The sequence below is a fragment of the Leptonotus elevatus genome, chromosome 13, assembly GCF_054856555.1.
Source record: "Leptonotus elevatus isolate MCC_2025b chromosome 13, RoL_Lele_1.0, whole genome shotgun sequence".
In the NCBI taxonomy this organism is placed as follows: Eukaryota; Metazoa; Chordata; class Actinopteri; order Syngnathiformes; family Syngnathidae; genus Leptonotus; species Leptonotus elevatus.
In genome coordinates this window covers 898880-920369 of record NC_141251.1, presented here as the reverse complement: position 1 = coordinate 920369, position 21490 = coordinate 898880, and the positions used below count along the sequence as shown (strand labels likewise).

The following is a 21490-nucleotide window of genomic DNA, read 5'->3' as shown; positions in this document are numbered from 1 at the left end:
CGCGCCAAGCAAAGCAAAGATTTGAGCCGAGCGCCCGCAACGACCACACGCCGCACTGCACCGGAACCGCGCCATCATCAGCGACTGGTCGTCTTTCAACTCAAACTGAATTGTCATCCTGCGCTCAGCTTGAGTGGCTTAATTGTGTCCCAACCGGCTGGAACGCCGGCGAGACAACAAAGCTCAAGCCAGCGGGCGCCCGCCATTGATGTCTGATAGCAAGAAGTACTTAATGAGGCGGCCGCCGTCATCATCATCATCATCATCATCATCATCATCATCATCATCATCATCATCATCATCACCCTCCTCCCCGTGCTTACCAGCAAAGGGTCAACGTTGGACTTTTTAGTCAAGCTTTTGGATTCAAGGTCAAAGCCAGACAAATGGAAGCGTCGCAGTGCACTCGAACCCAGAACCTCAGAAAAATAAGCCAGATGTGCTAACCGCTAGATCGCCATGCTGCCACTATACAGTACAACAAATATTTTCAAATGGCTTCATAATGTAACAACACGTGGCTACTTAGCACTTGTTTACCTGTAGTGTGTGTGTGTGTGTGTGTGTGTGTGTGTGTGTGTGTGTGTGTGTGTGTGTGGGTGTGTGTGTGTGTGTGTGTGTGTGTGTGTGTTGTGTGCGTAATTGTTGTGGCGTGCGACATTGATGGATCACTGGCGATGGCGATATCGATCGCGCCAGCGTGGCGTGATGAACGAGCGCACGACTCGGCCATTTTTCTGCAATTTGCCGCTGTGAGCAGTAGCTGCATGCAATTAGCATGTTGATAACACGCGCGCGTGCGCACGCACGCACGCACGCACACACAAACCCGCATGTGGAGGTGGCAGACGGGCCGGTAGTGTACTGTAACATTCTTCAGTAGGATGTTGGCAATGGCCGGTCACATGATTTCCAGTGTTGATTGTTAATGCAATCTCGAAAGTGAACGGCGCAATTAAGGAAGTGCCATGCCCTCACAAGTGGGCAAGGAGAGCCATAGTTGTCAATGCACTTTAATACGTTTACTGTATTCACGGGAGAAAGAATCAAAGACACAAATGCCAAATTCACCTGTGAAATTTTACACGCAGCTATGGCATTTGTTTCGAATAGCCACAGCTGCTAATTGTTAGCGAACGTAGTCACCGATATGGTCCTTGTTAGCGCATTAAGCAGTAAATGTCGCCTCAAGATTTGATTTGGAGTCTTTTTGTATAGCAGCTAATTGTCAGCCGACGTCGCCAGTGATATGGCCATCGATTGCTAGCATGTTAACGGCGTGTGTTAATGGCTTGCTTTTGCATTGCACGTCGTTGCTGGCGACGGTTTACATGTCGATAGTCGGTAGTCTTCATTAATGAGTCAGCTTGGGATATTTTTGCAGTCAAGCTAACAAGCGCAAAGATTTATTGGGAAAAGGTGGCGCACGCGACGGCGCGAAAGGGCAGAGTGTTTCATCAATGCTACGCTATCTCAGCTAACGTATGGCATCCATTTACACACTGACCCAACAGCCACGTGACAGAAAGCAGCAAACATGTCACGCACAAACCACAAGCAGGAAAATCCCAGTCTCATTCGGCCCTCTAAAACAAGGGTGTCAAGCATACGGCCCGCGGGCCAGAACCTCAGGGGGTCCCATCTTTGGGGACAAAACAGCAGTTTTTCGCTGAATTGAACTGTTGTTGCTAATTCTGTCCACTGCAGGGTGCACCGACGACCATTTTTTTTTTTTTTTTTTTTAAACGACGACCATTTAAATGACATTCAGAAATGTGGCTGCTACTCAGGATCGGATACAAAAATGCGGGACTCATTTTCAGATGATGTTGCAATCATTCATATAACTAATTATCATTTTAATTAATGAATTAACCAATTAATTATTCGCACACGCACAAAAAAAGGACATATTTTTAGCTGTCGTTATTTTGACATTATTAGACCATGAACATTACTGGTCCGGTCCACTTTCGATCAAATTTGGGTTTAAGAGGCCCTCGTATTAATTTGAGGTCGACACCCCTGCCCTAAAAGCATTTGAGCGTTCCGCTTGATCTGCCGCCGTTTTGTTCCCTCTCTATCCTGACGGTGGCGCTGTGGCGACAGCGCGTGCTGACTAATCAAGCCAGAGGGTGGAAATGTCGCTGGTGCGATACGCAAATGAGACGAGTGTGAAGGCGGCGAAACATCAAAAGCCGTGAGATTGCTCAGGCTTGACTTCAAAAAAAAAAAAGTCATCAGTTGATACGAGATATGAGTTCCGCTGAGATAACGCCTCGCCTGACTAAAACCTTGAAATAAGTTTGGATCTTGCAGCCCAAAGAAAGATAAGGCGCATTTATTCTTGCAGCATCGAAACGTATAGAAGCCACGGAGTGATGCTATGCAAATGCTAATCACTCTTCACGATACGCACGGTCAGAATTAGCATATAACCGTCGCATTATGCGCCGCAGCATTTGCATAAGTCACATCGTTTAGCAAGCTTTAACGTGAATCCAACTAACAACTCTCATTTGAAATTGTTACGCATTCATCAGCTCGACATTCAATATGATGTCAATCCGCTGCGCTAAAGGTATGCAGACATTGAATATGATGCGGATATGGTACATTGCAGATGTCTCAAAATATGGAACTAACGTAACATTAGGTGTGTATAAATCATGAACTCTCCGAGTACGGTACATCAAACATGGAGATGGTAAATATGGCACATTAGAGGTTCTACCCCGATCCAAGATCTGTGCCTTTCCCACAGAACCAGGTCACCTTTGCTCTCCTGTCCTAGCTTAGTGTCTTTCAAACACAACAGTGGAAAATGTTAGGTGGCTTTTGTCCCCCTGAAGCCAGGAAATTGCCAGGGTATCTTCGTCCCTGCTATCCCATCAGTACCTTTTCAACAGCTAGCCGAGCATTTTAGTTTGTATGTTGGTGCCTTTCACGCAGTTGAAAACACGGTTGCCTTTATTTTCCCGTTTCACGTCAGTGCCTTTCACACAGAAGCTCTAATTTTGTGTCCCTCTTTCACACAGAAATGCCTCAATGGAAAAAGCCTGGCTGAAATTCCCAAGTTGCATTTCTCCCCCACAATCCATGTCGGTGCCTTTCACACAGAACAGTGAGAGAGCTCATCTTCTTTCCATCATTCTGCATCGTTGCCTTAAAACCACCGTCCCCATTCCGTTTTGGTACCTTTCACACAGAAGAGCAACTCAAACAAAGCCAGAGAGTTGCCAGGTTTCCTTTGTACCCCCATTTCATGTCTGTACCTTTCACACACAGAACAGCAAGGCGGGAAAAGCCCCTTTATTACTCCAGCGGTGGACCTCGCTGCTGCTGCTGATGTTTATTGCCGGCATTACAAGCCGCTTCCTGTCCCAGATAGCAAACAGGAAGCCGCCATTGGCTCACCCACTCAGCATTCATCATTAGCGCATTAGCACGCGTGGAAATTTCATCGCCACACAAAAGGCAGCGCACGCCAATCAGCCGTCTGTTTGGATTACAGCAATTAAAAAGGAAGCAGTAATTATTGCGCTTTCCTTTTTTTCTCCCCGCCACCTGCAAGCGCTTTGTTTGTCAGCTGCAAAAGTTTGCACACGCCGCGCGCGGCCGTCTTTGTATCCGATCAAGTGCCACGTGAACGGGGCTATGAAGGCCGTGCGAGGGCTGAAAGCAGCCAAAATGCCCAAAACAAACAAATTCAATATGAGTGACGCTTTCTTCATATTGAAAACGTCACTTTCAAACGTTGTCACGTGACAGACATTGATATTTAAAAAATGAAAACCAAGATTTGTCATTTCCACCATTAATGTGCCTTATAACATGCACAACTCAACAATAAAAATAAGCTAAACATAATGTGATTGCAAAAGTCTGCACACCCTCTTTTTTAACCGAGTTCAGAATTAACCAATCACATTCAAATTCACGTTAAATGTGACTAAAGAGCCTCTGATTAACCACAAATAAGTTCGGATGTTCTAGTAGGCTTTCCCCCTCATTTTTGTTGGCACATTTTACAAAACAAGCCATTGCTGCAACTACAACTAATCATTATTTTAACATTCAGTTAATCTGTTGATTATTTTTTGGGATTAATTGATGAATCAGATACGGAAAAAAGTCCATAGATAAAAAGTACAGAAAATGCACACACATAATTTAATCATGATTCCGTTACTAGTCTGGTCTGTAGCATCTATCAGAAAATTGACAAACATGTCGATGATTTTTTTCGACCTTTGCAAATGTTTCATTCTGAAAACACACACAAATAATCAGCCTGCTTTTATGAAGGACTCTATTTACTTGAGAGTTCGAAATTCCGAGGATTTGGACGATTTTAAGTGAAACAATGTCTGTAAACGATTCATAGATTTCAAAATAGTTTATAGTTAATTTGAGCTAATTGATGAGTTGTCGATTAATTGTTGTACCTTTTGACTGGATTGTCAGAGGTGTCACATTGTTCAAGGGACTGAGCGATTGAAAGTGTTATTCTATGATTCTATTGTATTGCGTCCTATTTCGCAACAATGTGTGAGAAAATTGAGGTGATGGGTGTGACACACGAGCATGATTTGACATTCATGAAGATAAAATCAATATGGACGAGTGATACTTGTGTGTTTCCGACGCACTCTCGGAACCACAAGAATGTTCACCGACAGTTGTTTTGTTTCTTTCTTTCATTTTTTTAAAGCCGCCGCCGATCATTCACGCCTCCGGGCTGACTGCGCTAAAGCGCTGAGGCAATGACATCCTCCCTCGCCCATCAAGTGCCATTAGCGTGAGTCATTAATTGATTTGTGTCATTAAGCACACAAAAGAAGAGCGCCACATTAGTTACGAGGGCGTGTAGCAAGTGCGCTAACCTAAAGGACAAAAAATGGCATCCAAACACATTAAAGAGTGCATCAGTTTGGAAGGAACAGCATGACTTAGCTTAGCATCACGCTAACAATTGAGATTTTACTCAAGTGAAACTGGAGATTTGTTTCCTGAGTATGTCGAGCAATAACATGCAACATTGACACAATATTTATCCACAAATGTATGCAGCCCGAACGAACCATATGTGACCAGCTCTGTCAAAAAAATCGAAATTGAGATATTGATTATACTCAAATTCTGCACTTAATTCCCTTTAAAATGGTATATAATACATGGACGTAGCTCACAAATTGACAAAGTTACAGCAAAGTTGGAAGGTTCAAGTTTTTGTACTTGCATCTTTCAAATGTCCATAGCAACCAGTACTTTAGGAAAAACATATTAACCTGACATTTTCAAGAACTGTTAAAAAAAAAAATCAGCGGAAAGTCAATTCCAATCGCAGGTAAGGCCATTCATTGTCTGAGATTTGAACCTTTTAAAAGTTTTGGAAGTTTGACCTCTCAACAAATGACATCAGCCGCCACTTTAAAGATCACATTCAGCTTACAATGTGATATTATGCAACTCGAGGCGGATTCGTGACGCGTCCGAGTGGTCTTTCATAGATTGGAAACACCTGGGTTGGAGGCAGGAGACCCTGAAAAACACGCAGGACTCTCTCGGACCGAACATGGCTAGACCTGCCGCCCTATACACAGTTTGCATTTAACGTACATACAGCACGAAAGAAATCATGATTGTGAGTAGATTCCACGAAGCGCACAAAAGACTTCGCACTGAGCGAGTTGACTTGTTTGACGGCGTTTCAGTCAAAGGTTGTCGTCTCGCCTTGCTTTGTCCATTAACTCCCCTCGGGCGGCGCACGGCCTCGCAAAAGCCGACCATTAGCGGCAACCCTCGGCGTGGCGTGGCGTCCGTTAGCAAAGCGCCACGGGCCGCGGAGGCGCCGACGGGCGGAGGGGCAGAGGCCGAAGCTCAGGGACCCCCCCCCCCCCCCGCTAAAGCCAACGGCCGGCGGCTCGCACGCTACCAGTGTTTAGTCCGCTGGCACCTCGCCGTGATGGCTGGGCGGCGGGCAGACAGCGGCGGGAGCGCGTCCACTGTCAGCTGCACATCAGCATCAACGGACGTGACGGGATTTCACAAACATTCCAACGGAAAAATTCAGGAGAAAATCAGTTTATGCCATCTCCGTTTATCGCCGGGGACGTGTGGAAATCAGAACTTGTTCAAAAATAATTTGTTGTACTCCCGCATGCTTTAAACACATTTAAAATACGAATACTGAGTTAACAGCAAACATATCAAGAATATTTAGAAAAAGGAAGACAAGAAAGACAGATGTAAATAAAATATGTTAACATAAATATGTTGGCAACGTTTGAAAGCAGTATTGAAAATATTGCTGGCGTCGCGAGCAATACGAACCTCGTAATATTGGCATTGCCATCATTAGCGAAGTGGCTTGGGAGAACTGCGTCGACATGACGGCCGTTCGTTACTCGGAGTCGTAATTAAAGAGCGCCGGATTAAATAACAAAGCGAGCGAGGGATAAGCGAGCGCGGCGGTTACGGGCCCTCCAAACACACTTTGTTGTTTGCTCTTTAAGTTCAATTACAAAAGCATTTTCATGACTTTGTGGGGATTTTTGATATATTTTTTTTGCAGCCCCCTCCTGACGGACCCCGGCTGTCGGTGCCGCGCGGGCTTTGATGACGCCTCTGATCCGCGTCGTGTAACCAGTAAAGCCGCGGAAAACGACTTAATTAATGCGCTAATAAAGGCGCGCTATCGAACTCTGCTTGTCGGAACGAGAGGCGGCGGGCGAGCGGATCCTCCCACGGAAACACTCGAATAAACACAGCTGGAAAGAATGGCGGAATATCGCGGTAGAGGACCGACGCTACGTTGGCGGGCGGCCGGCTTTTGCGCCGCTAACGTCGGCCCTCGTATGGCCCGAAGGCCGACTCGCTCCAACTCGAGCCTCGCTCGCATTCGTCCATTCTTCTTCTTCTTCTGGACTGTTTGCAAGCCAACATTCCGCAGGCACTCCACAGCACTCGACTGCGATCAAGTGCGTAAACAAGGACACATTTATTTTTCACACACATTTTGTTTACCTTTTTATATGTATTAATTTTTAAAGCACACACACCGTTTTAATATATATATTTTTTATTCCAGTTTTTATTCACACAATGTTTTTTTTTTTAATATTTTTGTTATTTTTGGGGGAATTTATTTGTTGTTATTTTACATTTAATTACTCTGATATTTTTATATACTTTTGTTTTTATACAATAATAATATAGGATAGTAACATACCATAAAAACAACAACAAAAACAACAATGGTCAACAGCATTTTTTTATTATTATTTTTTATCAGTGATGGCTTTATGTGTCCTTGAGCGTATTTTTTGTAATCCTGATTTTAAAAAAAAATTCATTTTTTCTAGCACATCGGGTTTTTGAGATATTTGCTTTTTTGTTTTTACTATGACTTTACTCTGAGTTATGATTTATAGCATGACGTTTCACAAATCATTCCACCTGTTGCTCAACCTAACCAAAAAAAAAAAGAAAAAAAAAGTGCGTAAACATCAAACATTCCACATCGTTTGCAATACTTTTACACTCACAGACTTCATCTGATCTATTTGATTAGTTCTGACAAGCTCAACCAGTCCGTGGGCCAAACCAGAATTTGGTAGCACTCAGGGTGGCAAAATCTAGTAACAACTTCTCAAAAGGTACATAGATGCTTTTTTTGGTATGAAAACCCGTCCTAAGTGGTCGCTTCGTCACAGTTGTCAGCACAGGAATTGAATCCCCCCCCATTCGAGAAATACGATTTTTGCCACTGGTGTATATTCTTTTTAATGCTTCTTTTCAGACCCTTCTTGGCGCGTTTGGCAGCATTATAAAGAGGGAATTCATTAGAACCCATTTGTACATCCGTCTATCAAAATTTGAGGTTGCACAGACTCGTGGAAGTACCAACAACAATTATTTTCCCACAATTTTCACCTACACTGCATTTGAAAATTGTGGGGAGGATGAATGACACAGACATAAATAACAAAAACCAAAACACTCACAGCTGAACTGTAGCAATTCAGGAAATGTAATATTATTCCACTCTTACAGATCACTGGGGACTTTAAGTTAAATGCGGGCCCAGACCAAAAAGTCTGGCAAACTGTCCACAAGTGCAGCTAATTACAGTCGTGCCTTGAGGCAAACACACTCAAATGTCAAATGATCTTGCCAAGCAACAAAATGAACAGACAAAGGCGAACCAAAACGCACCAAATGAGTTAACAAACCAACCAAAAAGCCTCAAGCAATCAAACTAAGCAAGAAACCAATCGGCGATCGATGAAATGAGTGAAAACAACAGCCCTCGTTGTTAAGTGAATTCTGAGGTTTCTTTTGAAATCCATTCAAAGTGAAAACGTGACAGACTGGGAAGTCTGCAGTACTTTGTTGTGGATTGTTATTGCTAACGCTTACTAGCTTCTTCTTCTTTTCTTTCGTTTTCCAAATGTTTTGAACATTAACAGCGCCCAGCGATGCACTCCCCGCAATATCATGTCTCCCGCTACAGTACGAAGTTGGCTAGTTAGCTATGCCTGCACTCGGGCTAGCCAACCTTTTTGAAACTGAAACTGAAAAGCGACTTCTCTGATTAATATGAAATTGATGTTTTTTTTAATATCATCAACCTCCCCACAATATCGTGATAATTATCATGTTGTGGGGTTTGGATATTGTTACATCTCTTACGAGCTCGATGCTAACACATGAAGTGATATGCCTTAGACAGGCTAATGAGAGTTAGCATAAAGATCATGGTGATTGTTATGAGAGTCTGCGGAAAAATGATCACGCAAAACACCGATATAAGTTGGGCAAAAAAAAAAAAAATCCACAATACAGTGGAGCCCGTACAAAGTGAACTGTTATAAAGCGAGGGTGGGCCGACTGCGTGTGTGAAAATCCGAAGATGTGATTATCCATTTATCAGACGTTCACAGCCTTGAGAGTCCTCTGAGGGAAACCCGAACAAACTAACTTTGACACCCCTGCTTTGGAGTGTTTGTTTACGCAGCAAATCAAGCAGCGTAAACTTTGATTAAAGCGAAAAGAAGCCTGAGACTAAGCGAGTCCATTCCATTTCGCTAATGCTGCCAACAATGAAGTCATCACGATCTGCCAGCTCAGGTCCAACAGTCCTGATTTAGACACTTCTTTTTTTTCTGTGGGTTTTTCTTCCAAGTACACAAAAATCCATTTGAGCTTCGCTGGAAGAAAAAAAACATTTGCTCGGGTTCACGTCCCAAAAGAGTTTTCCACTAAAACAAGAACATGTGTTGCGCTGCTCGTCGTAATTTAGTGTTGCTTTAAGCTGCGCTGCACACGCACACGCACACGCGCACACACACACACGCACACACACGGCAGTGCTAATAAAGTGTGTGTATCCTGGCTCCACTGCAGCAGTTAGCGGAATCATTAATTATTGAGGTTCTCGGCATTGCAGGGCCACGAGGAACAACACGGCTGGGACCGCACAATTGGACAAAATAAAGCTTTTAGCCGTTTGATACGACAAGCCTGCACACGGCCGGCACGCAAACGAGAGAACAAATCATAATAAAAGCGACTGGCTGAACGTGGCAAGCGCAGCAAGCGTATCGTATCGTCGCAGTCGGGCACAAACCCGATATGTCCAAATATTTCCTCTTTTTCCACAAATGGATGTTATTGGCCTGTCATTTATTATTTGTATCTTTTGCTAAGCAATTTCAAGTGTTGAAAGTAACTCAAGAACAAATCTATTCACTTTCTTGACTCCTCAACTGATTTTAAAGTGTCCTAAAACCGTGCCCGCCTCTTCAGTAGGAGCCGTGCAACATTTTGTCACCTGAAATTGGGAATGTTTTTTTTAGACAATATGAGAGAAAATAGTTCAGTTCTATACATTTGAGGAAGCCTGTTTAGTTTTTTTCAAAATGGATCCTCCACTGCGTTTGACCTCCTGTCTCGATCCATCCTTCATCCTCCTCCTCCTCTTCCTCTCGCTTCCTACATCCCTCGTTCTTGTCCTTCTCTCTCTCCTTCATCCCCACCTTCCCTCCGTCTCCTTCAGCCGCATCTCTTCCTCCTCTTTCTCCTCCATCTTTTTCTCCTCATCCGTCTTCACGTTCTGCTCATGCCGCTCCGCCATCTCTTCTTTGAACACACCTGATCTGCTTTCTCCTTCATCTCCAAAGTTGAGTGCTTTTCTTGGCCGAGTTTGTCTTGGTCATTTTGTTGAAATGTGGTTTTGTTCATTTTTTTTATGTTATTGAGGCGTTTCAAAAAAACAATAATAATAATCTCTTCTTTCTCAATTCTCCTCCTCCTCCTCCTCCACCATCTTCCCTCTCTTCCACCGTCCTTCATCTTGCCGCCTCCTCCTCCATCTTCCCTCTCCTCGAGCCCCTCCGTCTCCTCGTGGCTCTGCCAAGTGGACGGATGATGATGATGATGATGCGTCCACCGGTCATCCGTCCACCGCAGGGGGGGAAAAAGTACCAAGATGAATTTCACCGGTCAAAAGGATGTTTTATTTATTCTGAAGTCTTGGTGTTGAGTGTGTAACTTTAAAGGAGGCCTTAATGAACTCGCTCCATCACAAATCGCCAAACAGTCACACGGTCACGTGACACGATTATTCGTGCCGCTTCCTCTGTGGGCTGAAATAGTCCTCTTCCTCACGACGATGATGATGATGATGACACGATTGTGCTTCTTGAGGAAATGAGAGAACGCACTTGCGTCATCTTTTGTTCCTCATCTGCTGGATGTTCTTTGTTCTTCTTCTTCTTCTTCATGAACACAATCGCGGCCCTCTAATGTCTCGGCTTCCCGCGGCTCACCAATTTTTTCCAGAGACTTTAAAAGTTTGCTTGTTAGCATTCCATTTCGTTTATGGATGAAACATCGGATGTGACGAAGATTCCAGCAGAGGTCTGACAAGTAAGTTGGGAAATCAAGCGGCGCAACCTTTGCCGAGCTCTTAAAACGTTGAAGAGCGTCCGTGTTGTTAAATTGAGATCTTTGCAGATTGTGTCAACAGTCTGACCGGAACGATAACGAGGAAGAGGAAGAGGAAGAGGAGCTCGAAGGATGCGCCCTGGGAAGCCCAAACACCTGCTAGACGCTTTTCATTTTCGCCGACTGGAAAGAGAATACAAAGGACGGATGACATGTGACCAGCGCTAAACGATGCCGAAAGCTCGGATGCCTTTCATGTCCACTGAGAAAACTCCACACAACGGGGAAGATTGTTAGACATGAAGGGAATTGAGCGGGCCCACGCGTCACGTTTCCATGGCGAATACTGAAAATGATCCTAAACGTTAGCTGATGTATGCGGGGACAAATCTAGTCTCGTATGCCGTCTTATGAAGGAAATTCAAAAAATATTAGCCTCAAGACTACAACCATTTTGGATTCCTCTCCTGGAAGTGTCTCAAAAGTTAAAATGACGTTTGGGATTCAAAACGCACATTTTTTTTTAGAAAAATATCATTTTCTGGACAAACTCAACATTTTGCAATTTGGTGTTCAAACATTTTCATAACAAATATGCCTCAAACTACAAACATGTATTCAACTATCGCTATCTGGAAAAATTGGTCTCAAAAGTAGAACAATTTGGAGTTCAAACAATGTTTTCAAGAAAATGATCCCTCAAAAAAGACTGCATGTTTAGGCAGCTTCTGTGAGGAGTTCATGTTTTTTCTTTTTGGTGGCCGGATATTACGCATACACGCTTGCGTTTACAGGTTACATTGAGATGAACTCATTCAAACCCAAAAACATGTAAATACGTTTTTTTTAATACTTGGTCCGTCCCTCCCAAAAACGTGTTTACACGTTTTTTTTTTTTAATGATTTTTTTTTTTTTATGCAAGAGCATACAGAAGGCTTTGATGCAGCTTCTGACATGAATAAGTGACTTAAAGCAGTGGTAGTTGTTACAAAAAATGTTGACAGTGTTTTCAACAGCAATGTGAAATATTGTATATATATATATATATGTGAAACAGATACAAACATACTTTTTTTTTCCTGATGAAAGAAACGACTTCAATCTTTCTTTTGGTAGGTTCCATGTTTTTATAGCAATAGAACCCAATATTCTGTGGGCCTTGCGAAATCCGTCAAAATCCAGTAAAACAGCCGGGAGCGAAGGGGGTCGCTTGATTGAAAATGGCTGCAAGTGAATGAGTTCAAATGTAACATCCACATTGGCGTGGGGGGCCTCGCATTCACCCGGAAATAATCCGTTGCCTCGACAAGCACAGCTTTCTTCTCTTACTGTGTGGCAACTTCCCCCTTCGCTGTGTTATGTGTGACGCTTGCAGGCCGAATGTCTGCATCGCGCCAATTTAGCGTCGAGTCTTGGTGAAAAGAGGCTCGGCTTTATCAAACACTTGTGGCTTCTGCTGCCATCTGTCATAATTACACACCATAAAGCCAACATAAGGACGGCCGGAAATTAAAAATCACAGCGGCAGTTTGTCAAGCACCCGAAAAGGACACAAAAACTCAAGTGTTCACTGTCACAATGTCGGGGTACATTCAATGTAAACAATGTAACAAACAGACCGGTCGCCTGTCAACGTCAGCACACACATTGTTCCATTCCGTTGTCAAGCAACGAAAGGAACACTACGCAAACACAAACGGCATTCAGCTGTTAGCGTAAGTGGCTCTTTTGTGCAACGTGAACGCTATCGCGCGCAAGTGCGGCCTTCCGGTCAAATTAGCCAGCGGCGGCTTCATCTGCGGTCGGAAGGCCTTCGGGTCAACATCTCTTGCTGCGGATGGAGTCCTCCAGTCTCCAACAACACCACAACAAAAAGTGCTGACGTTCATAGTCGCTTTGAAAAAGGGTTTGCCATGCGTCTTAAAACGGTGCCAAGCTAAAGTTGTGCAAAATCGGAAATAACTTGAATCCAATCAAGGAGGTGTACATGCTAACCACCCTTTGAAGTTCTGTATGTCCCCTCCGTGTGTCACAGTACAATGAAGGACATTTCACCCTCACTCTTTACGAGACAAAGTGACCAGTCAGGTCGGCAAGTGGACTTTATTTGTCAGGTCTGCCACATTTGCTCCGTACTATTTGCCAGATTTAATTACCAGCAGGCCGGCTAAGTGTCCAATTGCAAAATCATTTGTAATTGCTTCAAGACCTCCGAGGACTCCGCTTGTGTTTTAGGCCGCGAATGGCTGCAAACGCGGCCATGAGAAAGTGACCGAGGCGGGACTGATTTGCACAAAGCAATTTTCTTTTCGAAAAGCACCTTTTGAGCTTCTTGCTGAGAATAAAAGGCATTTTCTTGAGAATGGGACTTATTTGAATGTAAATGATACATCATTTGAAAGCAGTTTGAGACCCAAAGTGATCCATTATGCCGCTGATTGAGTCGCAGCGAGGCCAGTGAAGGAGCTTTTTCTTCCTCAACGGCTAATGATGTTGTTTTCACACAGACGTGTCCATTCACGGCTGTTGCGCAAGGCAAGCAAAGTTTTGTTTAACGTGATTTACCCCCTCCCACAAAAGATGTTCCGATCCCGCGTTAAGTGAGCCAGGCGGCCGCCGTCTCCCGGTGGGGATCGATAGCAACGCGGCGAGATTGTGTCCAACGCGCACGTCAATATTGCTTCAGTCTCGGACAACAACGGAAAAACCCGGCTTGGACAGAACTTTGCCATCAGAGGAAACAAGTGAGAATAACAAGCTATCTTAGCTTTACTTTGTTGCTACGACTGAAACCAATGTCCATCTCACAATTGTCTGAGGACACAAAGTGTCTCAATTCATTTATCACCAACCATTTTAGAGCAATTTGACTTTTCAAGAACGCATCATATTTTTGGTCACAATATTAACACCAAATATACCAAGAGAGAGTCGACGCTAGTCTGAGAAAGAATGCAATATTTTGTATCTTGAAAAATCATTCAAAATGATCTGAAACGGCTGCCACTGAACAACGTGAATATCATATTGGTTACGTGATTTCTTTTTCTTCTACTTGACATTGGTTTTCTTCACTGCACATCCACAATCTAAGAAAAAAATCACCCAAAAATGGACAAACGGTGTCATGTCGCGTGCTCACACATCTGCACAAATAGCACAGCAGCCTACGAGGGGTCCAAACCGACGTATTAGGGCCACGTATAAATATATATTTTTTAGAGGGCGGGGGCAATATTTCGAGAGAATAAAACTTGACACATCAGCTTTGCTGCTTGTACAAAAAAAAAAAAAAAAATGTATGAATGTGTAAATAACAATTCTGGAAACATAAATGCACAAATAAATATCGATTTGAACAAATGAACTTAAATGCTTGCTCTTCAGGGTTTGGACCTTCGCAAAGCGAGGCGTCTTTGTCGCTGGCCGTACACAACGCTTCAAAGTGCGAATGCTTAAAACCGTATGGTTAAAAAGCCATTATTATCTCCTTATTTGAAAAACCGACCAAAAAGTCTTGGCACAAACATCCGAGTACTACGCTACGTGTATTTCTTGTAAATTTCTGAGTTGTTTTTTTCCTCGCAAATCTACCACTTTACGAACTCGAAAATGTACGTGTTTCTTCTCGGAATATTGCCCCCACCCTCAACAAATATATATTTATATGTGGCCCTAATACGCTGTGGTACACACCAAACTCAAATGAATACGTTTGTTTTTGGTGACTGTCACATTTTGGGTGGATTCAGGTGCAGTCTGGAAAAGACAAACACAGCGATGGAGGATCCGAATGACTTGAAAGTGGATGTCAAAAGACGGGCTCGTGGGACGTGGATGCTGGCGGGCATCACGTGAAATGATTGAGACCTGTGAGAGGAAACGTTGTGGGAACGGCCTCGGGCGAGCCATCAGGGCAGGCGGGGCAGGGAGGCGTTTTGATTGGTCTCTGACGGCGTCTGGCGGACCACATGGTTTGGTCTCCGCCGCCTTTCATCCGTCCGAGGCGGCGTATTATTCAACGCGAAAGCAAAATGGAATTTTCACGCTGCGACGTTTGCGTTCAAAGGTTCACCCCGGAGCCAGCTGTCGCTTGTATGGGAAGTTACATTTAATTGCTTGTGTGAAAATATGACAACACGCGTGCAGGATTGCAACAAGGGAACGTGAATGTCATCATTCTGCCGTTCGCTGGGGAAAATAAACAACCGCAGCGAGGGCGGGAGAGCGAGATCGATGGTTGCCACGGCAACGCGGCTCGCGCACAGAGACGCAGACGCCTGCTGTCCGACGTGGCGATATATCAATCGGGATCTCGCGCGGAAGCATCGGGATTATCCCGCAAAGTTTGGGATCAGCTCAGAGTTACGACCTCTAACGGCACCCGATGCAGCAGATATTGAATTGCTGTGTTTAGAAGACCTGCAAACACAGCCGGATTGATCAAATAATAAAAACATCACATACAGTCTGATTTTGTTATTATTTTTGTGAGACAAGAAAAGACAGTAATTGTTAAAGAACAAGTTTTCAATTATTATATTTGTTTCCATAATTTAAAAGACTTGCCGCTCAGCTCACTTTTAGTCAAGCCTCCTGCAACTCAGCCATTACCGAGACAACCAAGAATGGATCTAGGACGTTGTGACGAGGATAGCTATTAATTAAAAGAGTTTGGGGGGGGGGGGGGGGGGCAAATATCTCAAATGTATTTTCACTGGTGGAAGCAGCACTTCATACACTTGACAATCATACCCAACAAAGCTCAGTGCAACTATGCTCACCTTTTAGCTTTGACGCTGTGTAATCAGGCTTGAAAGTGACCATGAATCTTCACCAAAGCTAGTTTATCTCTGTGGGGGGGGGGGGTGATTATGTAAATAAGTCCCTTAAATAAATAAATAAAAATGGCAGTGTAGTGCCATTAGAATTGTTTGAAAGTGACTGTGAATCTTCACCAAAGGTGTGAGGGTAAGAATATGCAAATGAGTCCCTTAAACACAAAAATGTCAGTGTCGCAAACGGCTTGAAAGTGGTCGTGAATCTTCACCAAAGTTAGCCTCCAAGTCCCAGATAGAGAAAAACTATGTGGGGGAGGGATTATGCAAATTAGTCTCTACACTGTTACAAACACATGAAATTTGACATAGAGAACTTCATACTACCGCCCAAAACATGAATATTCAAATATGAACGACCCTGAACCCAACACAAATTCTTTTGTGTGTTCATTCCATCAACAAAGATGACTCCGATTTTTCCTAGAAACCGTTTGATGTCACGGCCACGCTACAAGCAAGGCCCCTTACATCAACCATACTTTTGCACAGCTTCCATTTTTCTGTGTTTTATGTTCAGATGTTGGATTCTCAATGGACTCTCGCAAGACTTTTTGAGCAGAGCCGAAGCGCGTGCATGTTGAAAAAGTAACTCCCGGATGCCGTTTATAGATTTAATTCCTGTTGCGCGTGAACTTTCCTCTCCCAAATTCCGCCTCTCGCTTGCGAGTTGCGCTTAAAAGCTGAAGAAGTGGCAGAGGAAGTCGCGTACACACTGAGCGATGGCGGACGCTAATCCCGTTAGCCTGCTAATCGGCGTCGACGCGCGGTCCAGACAGGCGATGTGCGGCCTCAGCACGGCTAACAGCGTCTGCCTGCCGGGGAGGGGTCCGCGGATCCATTACCCATTATCATCCCGGGGCTCTCGGGGATTAATGTGGATCAAGTGAGGGAGCGCCAGAGAAAGGGAAAGAATAGCGACTTAGCCTGATATCCCGTTGGCTTTCCGCCAGGCTATCCCGCTCGCCGCGCAGTTATGAGGTCGGCGGAAAGGCCCGGCCACGCCGCGCTATCCTCTGTGACGGTAATTGAAAAGTAGATCAAGTAACTTAATGTGTTTGCTGTCAGGGAAAAAGACTCCGGCGGACACAATCTCACTCAGCTGCGCCGAGTCTAATCGGGATTTCCGAGAAGAAGCTACAGCCTGTGGTCAAAAGTGGCAATCAATCAATGGATCAATTAGAGGTTATGCCATTAGTTGTTCCCCAGTGCTAATGATTAGCACAGGCACAGAACAGAAGGTGAAGCGGAGCAGGAATTTGCCGGAATCTGAGGTAGTATCAGATCAGGAGCGGAGGTTGGTTGGCTGTCAAGATTCGTCCGGCTCATGAGCATCTACAAGAGGTTGAATGGCGGCAACTGGACTTGTGGAAATGTTATGCTTCAGTGGACGCCCGCCCTGCAGAATGGTTGCTTCACAAATCACGCAGGGCAGCAACAATCACCTATTGTTGACCACCCCCAGGGAACAAAACCCACCGAGGCATAAATTGAGAACTTCGGAATCCTTTTGGTTGAAAGGTCAAACGTCGTCCACTGAAAAGGACAGTCCAGTTCCTAAAAATCATTCTGGCCATTTCCATTTCCAGGTATCCTTCAAAGACCAAATCGTTTTTGCGGTTTTATTCATCAGAATTTGGAGTTTTGCTCAGATGACGCGCGTAAAGACAATCGGGCTGTTTTTGTCATGATTTGTCACTTCCCGATCAAGGGCGCCAAAGCCAGACTATTTTATGTTGTCTAAAATGTTATCCTTATGCATGAGGTGTCCCAATAATAAGGTCCAAAACGAGTCAGGGTTGCCAATCACAAAAATTAAACGTGTTCAATATTTAGGACAAAAAAATGTCATGTGTGAGGGGAAAGCCGTCTTTCCTCGAGCTGTTTGATTCCATAGACTGTCACATGAACAGAACGCATCCGATCAATAAAATTAATTATGTTGGAACCAATGTCCGTTTTTTTTTTACGCCGCCCGTGCCTCGTCCGTAGGACCTTCTTTTTGTTAATTTCCCACAGTAATGACGCCATTTTAAAGCTGTTTAAAGTTGTGTTGTTGTTACCTCCGGCAACGGTCGTCCATCGAGCAGGTCGGCTCGCCATCAGGCGCGCGCCACCGTTCCGTGTTTACGTTTGAATTAGCTTTGTCAGCAGCGGAATGTCCGTGCGGAAACACCAAATATTGGTTCCGACTCTTAACAGGTCACGCAAATATTTGTATTTTAAATTACTGTAAAAACTAACTTTAATGGAGACATCTGACTTAAGTTGGAATTCGGGTTACGTCGCCAGAGTAGGAACGCAACTCGGACGGAACTCGAGGACCGCCAGTATTTTCCAAAGCAAGTCTTTTCTTGCCGAAATTGCAATCTTACAACCTCCCAGCCTCCGTTCCTCTTCGGAAGCACTCGGCAACTATCGACACATGCCCGGAAGTGCCGACTCGCGTGTCTTCACGTTTGCGAGATCGCGTGTTATCACGCGAAAGTTCTGCCTCGGGGGACTGCGTTCTCGACCGGTGACCGGTTTGTGCGTGTTCTGTTATGAGATCATCATAGCAGAACACGCACAAAACAAACATTGTTTGTCCTTTAGAATCTTTATTTGTCTTTTTTGTGTTCAGGCTACGAGACCTAAGACAGGAACCTCTAAATAAAGTCAATTTCCCAACGTATAGAGTCGATGCAATCCTTGCAACGGTACACTTTCATCGAGCGTTCTGTGCTCCAGAATATTCCTTGTGTAAGCAAACTTGTTGGAGGTGCGAGGTCTCCTCACACATCTGCTCCTCCTCTTCAGCGCATCTGATGGCACAGATGAGTCACGGCTGGCGGAGGACGTTGTTACCAAGCCATCGTCCCCGCTAATGAAGCGTCCCTGCTGTTGTCGCCGCCCACCGGTGCCAGGTCCCGCTTGGCTTTAATCGGCCTGTCCGACTATCCCCAGTCCGCTTTTAATTATCACGCGCTAAGTGCTGGCGTCGCCGTGCCCGGGGAGGAAATCAAACCGCAGCAGCTTGCCACTGAAAAGCAAATCTGGCGTCACAGACGTGGGGTTGCCGGGCGGGTCGAGCTGTGTTTAGCGGGCTAATTTAGCTACACTGCGCACTTGGAAACGGGTAGAAGATGGCGAGCGGTTCAGTCGCAGAGCGCAGATGAAGAGGGACCACAATTCACAACACAAAGAGGATTTGGATAACATTCAGTTCAAAAATGAGATCGATGTCGACAAATGTGCTGATTGTGACGCCTCCAATTTTTGTCTTGGTTATATTTGCGCATAAAAAAACGCACGGGATTGCGATATTTTGCCTTGGCCAACACAGCATGTGAAGACAAATTCCCACAGACTGCAAATCCAATCTGGCGTCACAGGCGGGCCAGAGCGCGACCGGGGGCTGGGAAGCGGCTCGAGCTGTGCTCAGCGTGCTAATTTAGCCGGAAACGGCAAGACGATGGCGAGCGGTCCTGCCGCTGTCATCGCGTCGGCACGGAGCGCAGTGAGGAAGCGGGAGGTGAAGGTGGCACCGTGTCGCTTATTAAAGATGGATCGCTTACATGCGACACACTCTCCGATTCATCGTTTGTGCGGTGCACTGCAGTCAGTGTGTGTGTGCGTGTGTGTGTGTGTGTGTGTGTGTGTTTCCTGGGTGTGCTTGTTTTCCTAAAGGCGTTGCTCCCTACAGCAACATAATGCCACACTGCCATCTGTGGGTAGCTCGCTGAACTTTCAAAGTCACAAAAACATCCCATTATGCCAGAAGAGATATTTGGCTTCAAATGACAAATAATTTTCTTAAATGTTTTATAATGCAACATTAGGCAGTCTAACGGTATTTTTGGCCTATAACACACTCAACAACTGTGCCACTAAAACATGTACTTATTTGGGTGCAGGTTTCTTGGGTACAAAAACACATCATGGCTTGATTGAAAGGTCAGCTTTGCCATTGAAATGATACATTGGTGGCTACGTCAGGCTTGAACACACATTTGACATTTTGATACAATATTTTGCCATCAGGGGCTTAGAAATGTGTAAGTTCAACATGTAGATAACTTCTATTCTAGGCTACCAAAACACAATACTAGATGAAAAAAATGCTAGGTTTTTGGAGCAGATTCACCTCAAAAACAACAAAATGTTCACATTTGGACAGTACATTTTGCCATAAGAATAGAATTAATGTCAACATGCTAGTCCACCATCTTCATAAAATATTTTACCATTAGAGGTGCAACAATGAATTGATTAATTGACAATTATTTGGACAATCGATTAATTGTTTACATGTTCAACTCAGCCGCTCAACAGTAAATATTCTCAGTTTTCAATATCTTTGTTTTGAATCAAAATTAGACATTTCCAAACATCGGCTTTTACTTTGGAACTTTTAAAAATTTTGCCGATTTTCCGTCACGGAACAAACCACTCGCTGAAATATAATCCGTTTGTGCTTGCACATATTCTGCACTGTTACTTTGAAATAATGTCCTGTTTTTGACTAAAGGCATCCAAATTAAAATGTTTATTTTACTAGATTCGAAAAAAAAAATAATGCACACACAAAACATGCTCAGAAAATGCTACATTAGGTGCCGCAAACGTGGAGGATTAGCATTATGCCTCAACAGGCTAGTGTAATATTTGACAGATACAAGTGTGTCAAAGCATGCTAGTGTCCAATGTAAAGCAGAAATATTTTGTCCCCTTCTCATGACGCTCACGCTCCAGCTGAGGTGAGGCTGACACCGTCCCCTTGACAGCAATTTGGTGACGTGCGGGAAAAACATGTTGGCACCAAAAACATAGAGTTTGCCGGAAAAACACTAAACATTGTCCCAGGAAAAGAATGCGTTTGGCCAGGAAAATGTTACTCTCCCGCAGAAATACATGATGGCGCCACTGGGTGACGTTAGGTTATAAAAATGTTATGTTTGCATCACAAGCACATTTATTTATTCGGGGAAGGCCGCTCGGCTTCTTCTCATCCGGTTATCTGAGGCCACCCGAGATCCGATGTGGATTAATCCTCCAACTTTTCACTTTGGACTTGTCGCCCGCCTCCCTCTCGCCCATCCGCCCCTCCCTCCTCCCGCTCAATGTGGGCTAATGACTGGCGTCTTTATGAAGGCGTCAGCTGCTTCCCCGCAGTGGCGCAAAGCGCTCTAATTATTAGTAATGCTTATTGGCCACACCGCTGATTTAGTGAGTCGGAGATTAGTGCACTGTATCAGCAAAGGCGGGAAATGGGAAGGGAGGAAAGGGAGAGGGGGGGGGGGCAGACACAGCAGGTGGGCGCCACAACAAGATGGTGGAAGGCGAGCGAGTGTGCGCGCAGGTGCATTTGATGCGAGAGGAAAGCGGTGATACGGGAGAGATTTGGACCGCACGCTGAGTCTCCCACGGATTGCGCTTTGATTTTTCCCTCAGTGGCGAACACAATATGCTTCCGCTGTCGTGCAGAAGCTGCTTGGCAACATCCGCTCCGGGCCAGCAAACAAATCATGCTCGCTTTGGGTCGCTTGCAACTTTAAATTACACGTATTTCAAGTTCCTGTCAAGTCTAAATAAATGTTGTCTACATTTGACAAACCACACGGAAGACTCTTGTAACAACATTGACAAATACGAACAATTTAAATAATCGTCAAGTGTATAAAATGAGTAGAGATGTTCAATATCACTTTTTTTCAGG

General features: G+C 44.5%; 1 protein-coding gene across 1 annotated transcript in view; it reads right to left on the bottom strand.

Moving 5' to 3' along the window:
- Nucleotides 1–21490, bottom strand: part of LOC147163386 (coiled-coil domain-containing protein 172-like) — a 194031-nt gene that overhangs the window by 109212 nt on the left and 63329 nt on the right. The window lies entirely within an intron of this gene.